General features: G+C 49.6%; 1 protein-coding gene across 1 annotated transcript in view; it reads left to right on the forward strand.

Annotated features, from left to right (window-relative positions):
- C2CD2 (C2 calcium dependent domain containing 2) overlaps positions 1-7367 on the forward strand; it is a gene marked incomplete at its 5' end in the record, with an annotated part of 88821 nt that overhangs the window by 30772 nt on the left and 50682 nt on the right. The window lies entirely within an intron of this gene.

A 7367-nucleotide genomic window follows, 5' to 3' on the forward strand; every position in this document is an offset into this window, starting at 1 on the left:
ATGGGTCCCTCCATTCCTCTGAGGAGGGAGTCCCCTATGACAATGACCCGACGTCTCCTCGTCTGGGTCACTGGATGATGCTCAGTTGGTATGGATGTGGCTATAGCTGGAGGTGGAAAGGTTTTCTGATGGGTGGGAATGAAAAGTCCCAGCTTGGGTCAGAGACAGGAGGGCATGGGGTCCTGACTGTCATCACTGCTTCTTCCTTTGGCCAGAGCCCATTTCACTTGATCATGGCACAGGATGAGCAAAGCCCTGGGTACCAACTGCAGCTTGGTGTGGTTAAGGACCCCTTACCACTGGATCCAGAGACTCTGAGGGCTGAATCCAGACCCCAGTGCTAGCTTGCCAAACTCTGGGCTATAGTGTTTCTGGATTAGGAAGCAACCCATTTGGAGTATCCCAGCATGCTTGTAGGTACCTGTGTTGGCTAACGTCAGCTTACTGTATAAGCTCCTGTAGTTTCCATAATTTTCCTGCAGGAGGGGAAAGCAGACAAAAGTAGTTGGGTTTATTTCAAATCTGACTGGTTGTGACATATGAACACTTTTGAACTTTTATGTTTTAGCCAATAAGTCTTGAGGAACAGAACAGTTCTGAGCAATGAACAGCCCAATCAGTCTGCATCTCCAGTCATGCAGGTTGACTATATCATTCTGAGGTCATCTAATTTATTTTGCTCTTGCTTAGACTAAAATCGGCCTTGAGGGTAGAAGAGCTGTCTTGGTACCCGGGGGAAGAAGGGAGATAGGACAAATGCAGTTGTCTCTGATTACCTTTGTGTCATTCAGTAAGCTGGTATGCAGGATCTGGGTCCTCATTGGTAAGTGGGGTTTGCCTCCCCTGTAGCTGGGGAAGATCAGGAGGGAATTTATTGGAAGAGATTTTTCAGCACTTTTTGTAATAAAGGCAGGGGCATGGACAGGAGCCTCCTGCAGTTTGCCAAGAAGTTACTGCCTAGGCATTTCTAACCAAGGCAGAGTCCTACAGCTGTACACAGCTTCTTGTAGGTCCCATGGCATTTTTGTTTGTTATTGTTTTTACTATTTTAAGAAATGAATGACATTTTCCCCAAACAGACTTTTCTACAGTGAAGTTTTAGGCTGAATCTATAAGTCAGAGGTAAAACTATCTAGTTACTGAAAGTGATCTGGAGAATTAAGAGCGCTCTCTCTCTCCCTCAGTCCTCCAGAAACAGAGTAAAGATATTTCAGGCACCCAGACTATGAATTAACATTGTCAGATGTTTGGTTTTATTTTAAATTTAACCTTGTCTTTAATTTTCTGGCTTTTCAACATCATGTTCTTTTCTTTTTCCTTTTGTGGACTGTATCTTGAAAGGAATTTTTACTTTTAAATTACTATTTATATCAGAGCTGTCCAACTTCTGGGCAGCTGGGAGCTATACACCATGCAGACTACAGTCCCTGGAGTTGTTGGTGCCCCCTCCGCAGTGGGCTCCCCTTCACCATGCAGCTGTCACCCTCCCACAGCCCACAGTGCACACAGCAATAGCAGCTTGGCATTGGCAGTGTAGCATCCCTTCCCCTCTGGGCCACATGTGCCACTTGTAATGCAGGCAGCCCTGCTTCTTCCATTGTTGTATGCTAAGTGAGTAGCTCAGCCCCCTTTCCCACTGTGCACGCAGCATGGGCAACCGTGCTGCAGCCCTGCCCATATGCAGCTTGGGCACCCCACCCCCTGTTGCTGTGCTGCGCTGCCTCCCAGGAGCAGGTCAGGAAATACAAGCTGGAGGAGGGAGGGGGGAGTCTGACATATCTGGATGCTGTGGCAGAAGCCATGGTGGGGTAGGGGGAAGGAGTGGCAGCTGGGCAAGAGCCCATGGGTTCCATGAAAGCCCTTCTGGGTTCACATGCAGCCCATGGGCCACCAGTTAGGCAGCCCTGCTTAGACCGTTAGCCAGCTTAATCAAGGGTGAATCTGGGCTTGAAAGTCTGCTATATGGTGGCACTTTCAAAGAAGAAGTCAACTAGTGCTTGTAATACGCTAAGTCAAGTTACTCACCTTGAAATCATTCTTAAAAACTCTCCTCCTACTAAAATTATGGGAAGGCACCCAGTTATTTAGGCAATATTAGGATCTTGAGTGGTAAAAAAAAATGTTTAAATTAACATGTGAAATGAGTGGTTTTTTTACAGTACATGTACGTAAAGTGTAACTTGAGGGAAACCAACATATAAAATGTGAAAGGAAACAAATACTTTTAATTGCATTTGCAGTTAACTGCATGTTGCCATTTGTGCAGGGAGAAAAAATAACTGCAATGTTATAGCTCTCTTGGGAGGTACAAGGAAGGAAAGAGAAGCTGAGGTAGCTAGTGGAAACCAGCTAGTGAGTGGAGAAGGAAAGTAAAATAATTGTAAGTTTCTGAACTTGTGGATTTCAGTTTTATATAGAAAAAATTCCATAAATAACTGCTCAAATTGTTAGACTTACAACTATCATTAAGAGTTTCCTTTCCTATTACAGAAAGTGTATATCTTTATGTGCTTCTTACTTCAGGACCAGTGAGTGAGTTGGGAAGTTAAAGAAAAATAATTTTTGTATATCGCTAACATTGACATGCACGAACTTTTTGTTCAGTTTTGTTAGTGAAATGTGGATTCTTTATGCAAACAGCCACCTTCTACCTATCCATCAAAGATTTTGCTTAGCCAAGTCCTGCTTCCTACCATCCTGTGAGTTCATAAATAGCCAGTAGGGCTGTGTGAAGCTTCAGTCCCTGATTCGATTCAGTAGAGATTTGGCCCATTTTAGTGACCGAATCTTCGAATCGAATCAGAGGACCCTTTAAATTCTCCAAGTCAAATTGGAACCCTTCGATTTGGAGAGATTTGGAAAGATTCGGCGATTCAGACATAGACTCAGCTTTAAATTTTAAGGTAGCAGGTGGCTCGTGAGTGCTGTGACGCTGGGGCGGATGGAACGTTCCACAGGCGTGCAGATAGCTCCCCAGTGCACTCAGCAGCAGATCCAGAAGTGGACCAGAAGCACTTCTGGTCCACTTCTGGGTCTGCTGGGGAGCATGCTCCCCCCCCCCACATCCTGGTGCCTTCTGGGTCTGGGAGGGCACCCAGGGTCCCCCGGCAGCTGATCACTGAGTCAGGAGGGTGCAGGGGCCCCCCAGCACTCTCCCCAGTGTTCCTGGACATGGACTGGAAGCCTGTGGAGGGGCCCCCCTGCACTCCTGTGGGAGGCTGTATCTGCCTCAGCATCACAGCGGTCATAAGCCGCTCTGGTACCTCAGTGTATATAGAAAAACATTTAAAACTGTGTCTGAATTGCTGATTCTCCGAATCAGCATCAAATCTTCAGATTCAGATTTGGCCGAATTGAATTGGGGACAGTGATCCAAATCAACTAATTGAATTCGGCCCTGATTCGGACCGAATCCAAATTGAATAGGGCCCGCTTCACACACCCCTAATAGCCAGCAGTTGAAGAGGACTGAGACGCTGCCTCAGCACCAACTTTGAATTACTAGCCAGGGTTGTTGTTTGAATGTGAGGATATTAACTGTGAAATAGGAGGTTTGCAGTTTCCCTCATGCTAGGTGCTAGTAAAACATTGTATAGGAATAAGGGTACCATCAAGTGGGCTTGTTAATTCACTTAATTTTTCCACTGTATTATTGCTCGTTTCGATATAAGCAACAAATAATACCTTGTTGGATTTCTCTGAAGGCTTCTTTCTTCCTATTATCAGAAAAAAGGAATGCAGTAAAGGTAGATAAGTTGGTGTTGGGGATAAATTGAAGGTACTATAAATATTAGGATTTGTAGCTTTTGGTCTGTTGCAAATGGTCTGTTTAAAAGTGGGTAGAATTAGAATGGTCTATTTAAAATAAGGAGAAATTTCTGCCAGGCATCTGAAGGAAACAGCTCAAAAAAAAAAAAAGCAAATGAGGGGGCATTTGGGCTTTAATTTTCCTTCATTTCTTACTTTCTCTTAAATGAAAACGCATTTGGCTAATTTTAGGCCAGAATGCTTTACATGTTACTTTGCTCAGGGGTGCTTTATTTTTGTGAGTGTCTCTCTTTTTTTTCTGATGGAGTTAGTAATTAACTTATTTTCTTACTCTCTTTCACTCTTTCAACTGGTAGCAGGGGATAGGATAGCTAGCGGATTGTCACTGAGAAAGAACCACATTAGCGTGCTATATTTTGTGTTTCTAAACTAGTTGTACAAATATTGGATATTATGATATAGTTCTCGTTGAGACAAGGTAAAAGGAAAAGATGGAGCAGGCACTAGGGTTGGTGTTACTTCTGTTGGCTCAAGATTAAATGGGCTTGGCTGGGTTATGTGTGTGTGTGTTCACGTGTAGATAAAGTACCCTAAAGAAGGGAAGACCTTTTTAATTAAAAAAAGTTCTTAGATTTTGAAAAGGGTGTCTTAATATTATTAGACTTTAAGAATAATAATACTAACAGGTTTTCAAACCAAAGGAAAGAAAGGTGCTGTGGGCTGAAGCTGAAAGAAAAAGAAACTGAGCACCAGATTGGGGTTTTGGAGTCTTCATTTAAACTGTGTTTTTTTATTATAGAATTATGTGTATTACCTTGTACAAATAACCAGTTGTGTGAAAATAATTGAAGTCAGAAATGAAAGATTAAATTCAGTGCTCAGGAAATGAGGTCCCCTTACCCTCTCCTTCTCACCCCCAGCTTTCAGAGGACATACTGATTTAAAATTTTTCTCTCAAATTCTTCATCTTTTGCAGTTTAAGGGCACATCCACACATGCAGGTATGTGCGCTTTTAGCAGCTCGTATAGAAGTGGTACAAATTTGAGCTGGGGCTTTTTGCCTCAGTGCACATGCCCAGACATGCATTTTGCTGTGGGGCAAATTGTGCCACTTGGGGCAAAATAACCCAGCCCAGCTTCTCCCAGATCTGCTGCCAGGGGGGGAGCTAGAGCAGGGGTAGGCAATTATTTTAGGCAGAGGGTCGCTTACCCAGTTTTTTGGCAGGCTGTCGAGGGCCGCATGGATAGCCCCACCCCTTAACAGGTGCCCCACCCCCTAGTCACCATCTTGGGACCAATGTCCCAGGGCCAGCACCAGTGGGGCCCAGAGCGGGGCACAGGCTGGCAGGGGTTTGTGGAGCCGGGCTGGGCTACACTAGCAGGGGGTGGGGAGTTGGCCTGGCTCCGTAGAGCCCCTGCCGGCTGGGACCCTGCGCTCCTGCTGCCCTGCTCTGGGCCCCACCAGCGCTGGCCCCGGGACACTGGTGCGGGCCCTGTGCTCCCACTGGCTCCCCACATTCTCACACCCAGTGTCCCCCAGCTCCACGGTACAGGTGGGGGCAGCGCACAGCTGTGACCCCCTGTTTGCCAGCAGGGAAAAAGCTGGTGCTGAGCGTGGGGAAAAGTGGCCCCTTGCCCACCCCATGGCCGGCACCCCACACTGCAGGCGCTCGTAGCCCGTGCAGGGCTGTCTGGAGCAGGCACAGGCAGCCTCACGTAGGCTGCAGGTGACTTCAGTGCGGGACGCTGGCCATGGGGCGGGTGAGGGGCCACTTTTCCCCATGCTCAGCACCAGCTTGTAACCCGCCCCACTGCCACCCTGGCAGTGGGGCCAGGTTACAAAGTGGTGCTGAGCACAGGGTGAGGGGGAGAAAGCAGCCCCTTCCCACCCCATGCCCGGTGCCCCACACTGCAGCTGCTCGCAGCCTGCCTGGGACTGCCTGTGCCTGCTCCGGGCAGCCCCACACAGGCTGTGAGCACCTGCAGCATGGGGTGCCAGGCATGGGGTAGGCGAGGGGCTGCTTTTCTCCAGGCAGGGAAGGAGCCCAGGGGAAAGGCTGAGCGCAGTGGGGAAGTGACCCCTCCCCTGCCCCACAGCCAGTGCCCCACACTGCAGGCACTTGGAGCCCGCATGGGGCTGTATGGAGCAGGCACAAGCAGCTCCACACGGGTTGCAAGCAGCTGCAGCGCAGGGCACCAGGTGTGGCCAGGGAGGGGCCGCTTCCCCCCCTGCCCCACACGCTCCTTCCTAACCTGGGGTCCCCCACACCTTACTTGAGCTTCCCATGCTGGGGCAGCCATGTGCTCCCAGCCCAGAAAGTGGGCGGAGCTTCCAGCTGGGGGGCAGGGCCAGGCAGACCCCCTGTTGTTGGAGCCCATTGGGCTTCCCCTGGGTCCTACTGCCCTTGGTTCCTGTCATTTTTGACAGGAACAAAGGGCAGATAAATATTAATTTTTCTATGTTTTTTTTAGGGGTCCCGCGGGCCGGATAGAATGGCCTCCCACCCCCGAGCTAAAGGCTGGGGCCAGTACCTGTCCTGGCCTCAGCAGTAGAAAAACCTGCCCTGGCCAGCAGCTCAAGGCTTCATGCCCTGAGGAGCTTATGAGGCCCAGCCACTTTGTATCTGGAGACACTACCCCTTGTGCCAGATGGACTGCTGAAGCAGAATCCCCAAAATCACTTTTTAAAATACCCCCAAATCCATGCTCTTCCACAAGTAGAACAAAAGATCACTAATATATATATAAAATGAGAGAGAGGGAGATATCAGTTGGGCAATGTTTTGCTATATTTTCAATATTAAAGCAGTTTAGAAGCCTACCAGTGTCTCTATCAATGTAATAAAATACATTCTAAATATCTATATGTTTTGATGTTTGCTTTTGGATTTCTTATCATACAATGGGTGTGTGATGGGGAGGATGTGGGGTTTGCAGGAGTGGGGTGGGAAGGGGTATGGTTGTGGGGTTGAGTGTGGAGAGATGTGGGGGGATGCGGGTTGGTGTGTGGGTAGGGGTGGGGGACTGTGGGGGAGCTGCTCAGTTGGGTTGGGTCCCCTGCTGCCCACAGGGCGCAACCCACCTGACAGCACATGGACTGCACCCCCGTCCCCCCACACAGAGACCCAGCCATCCCGTGCAGGGCCCCAGCCCCCCCGCTCACTGCCCTAGCTCCCTGGTCACTCCCCCAGCCCTCGATCACTCCTCTGCCTGGTCTCACCCACCCCCTGCTGGTGCCAGTGCCAACGCACTCACCGGCAGTTGCAGCAACCATCGGGGCCTCCTGGCATCTGTGCTGTTGCTGCTGCATCGCACAGCTGCAGCCCCACTCGGCAGGGTGCCACACGGTGTGCTTTCAGGCAGCTCGGGGCTGTACCTGGGGCTCTGCACTGTTCATGGGGGCCACCTGCCATGCCAGGCCAAGCCCCTCATGCGAGGGCCCCATGCACTGTTGGATTGGGCCACTTCCGTGCACGCAGGACCCTGGGTCACAGCTCTGAGCTTCCCAAAAGCGTGCTGTGTGGTGCTCTGCCATGTGGGGCCTCAGGCATGTGATGCGGCAGTGCAGGTGCCAGGCAGCCAGGGCCAAGCCCCACTGC

Source organism: Gavialis gangeticus, unplaced genomic scaffold, assembly GCF_001723915.1.
Source record: "Gavialis gangeticus isolate Ggan-Ray unplaced genomic scaffold, GavGan_comp1, whole genome shotgun sequence".
Lineage (NCBI taxonomy): Eukaryota > Metazoa > Chordata > Crocodylia > Gavialidae > Gavialis > Gavialis gangeticus.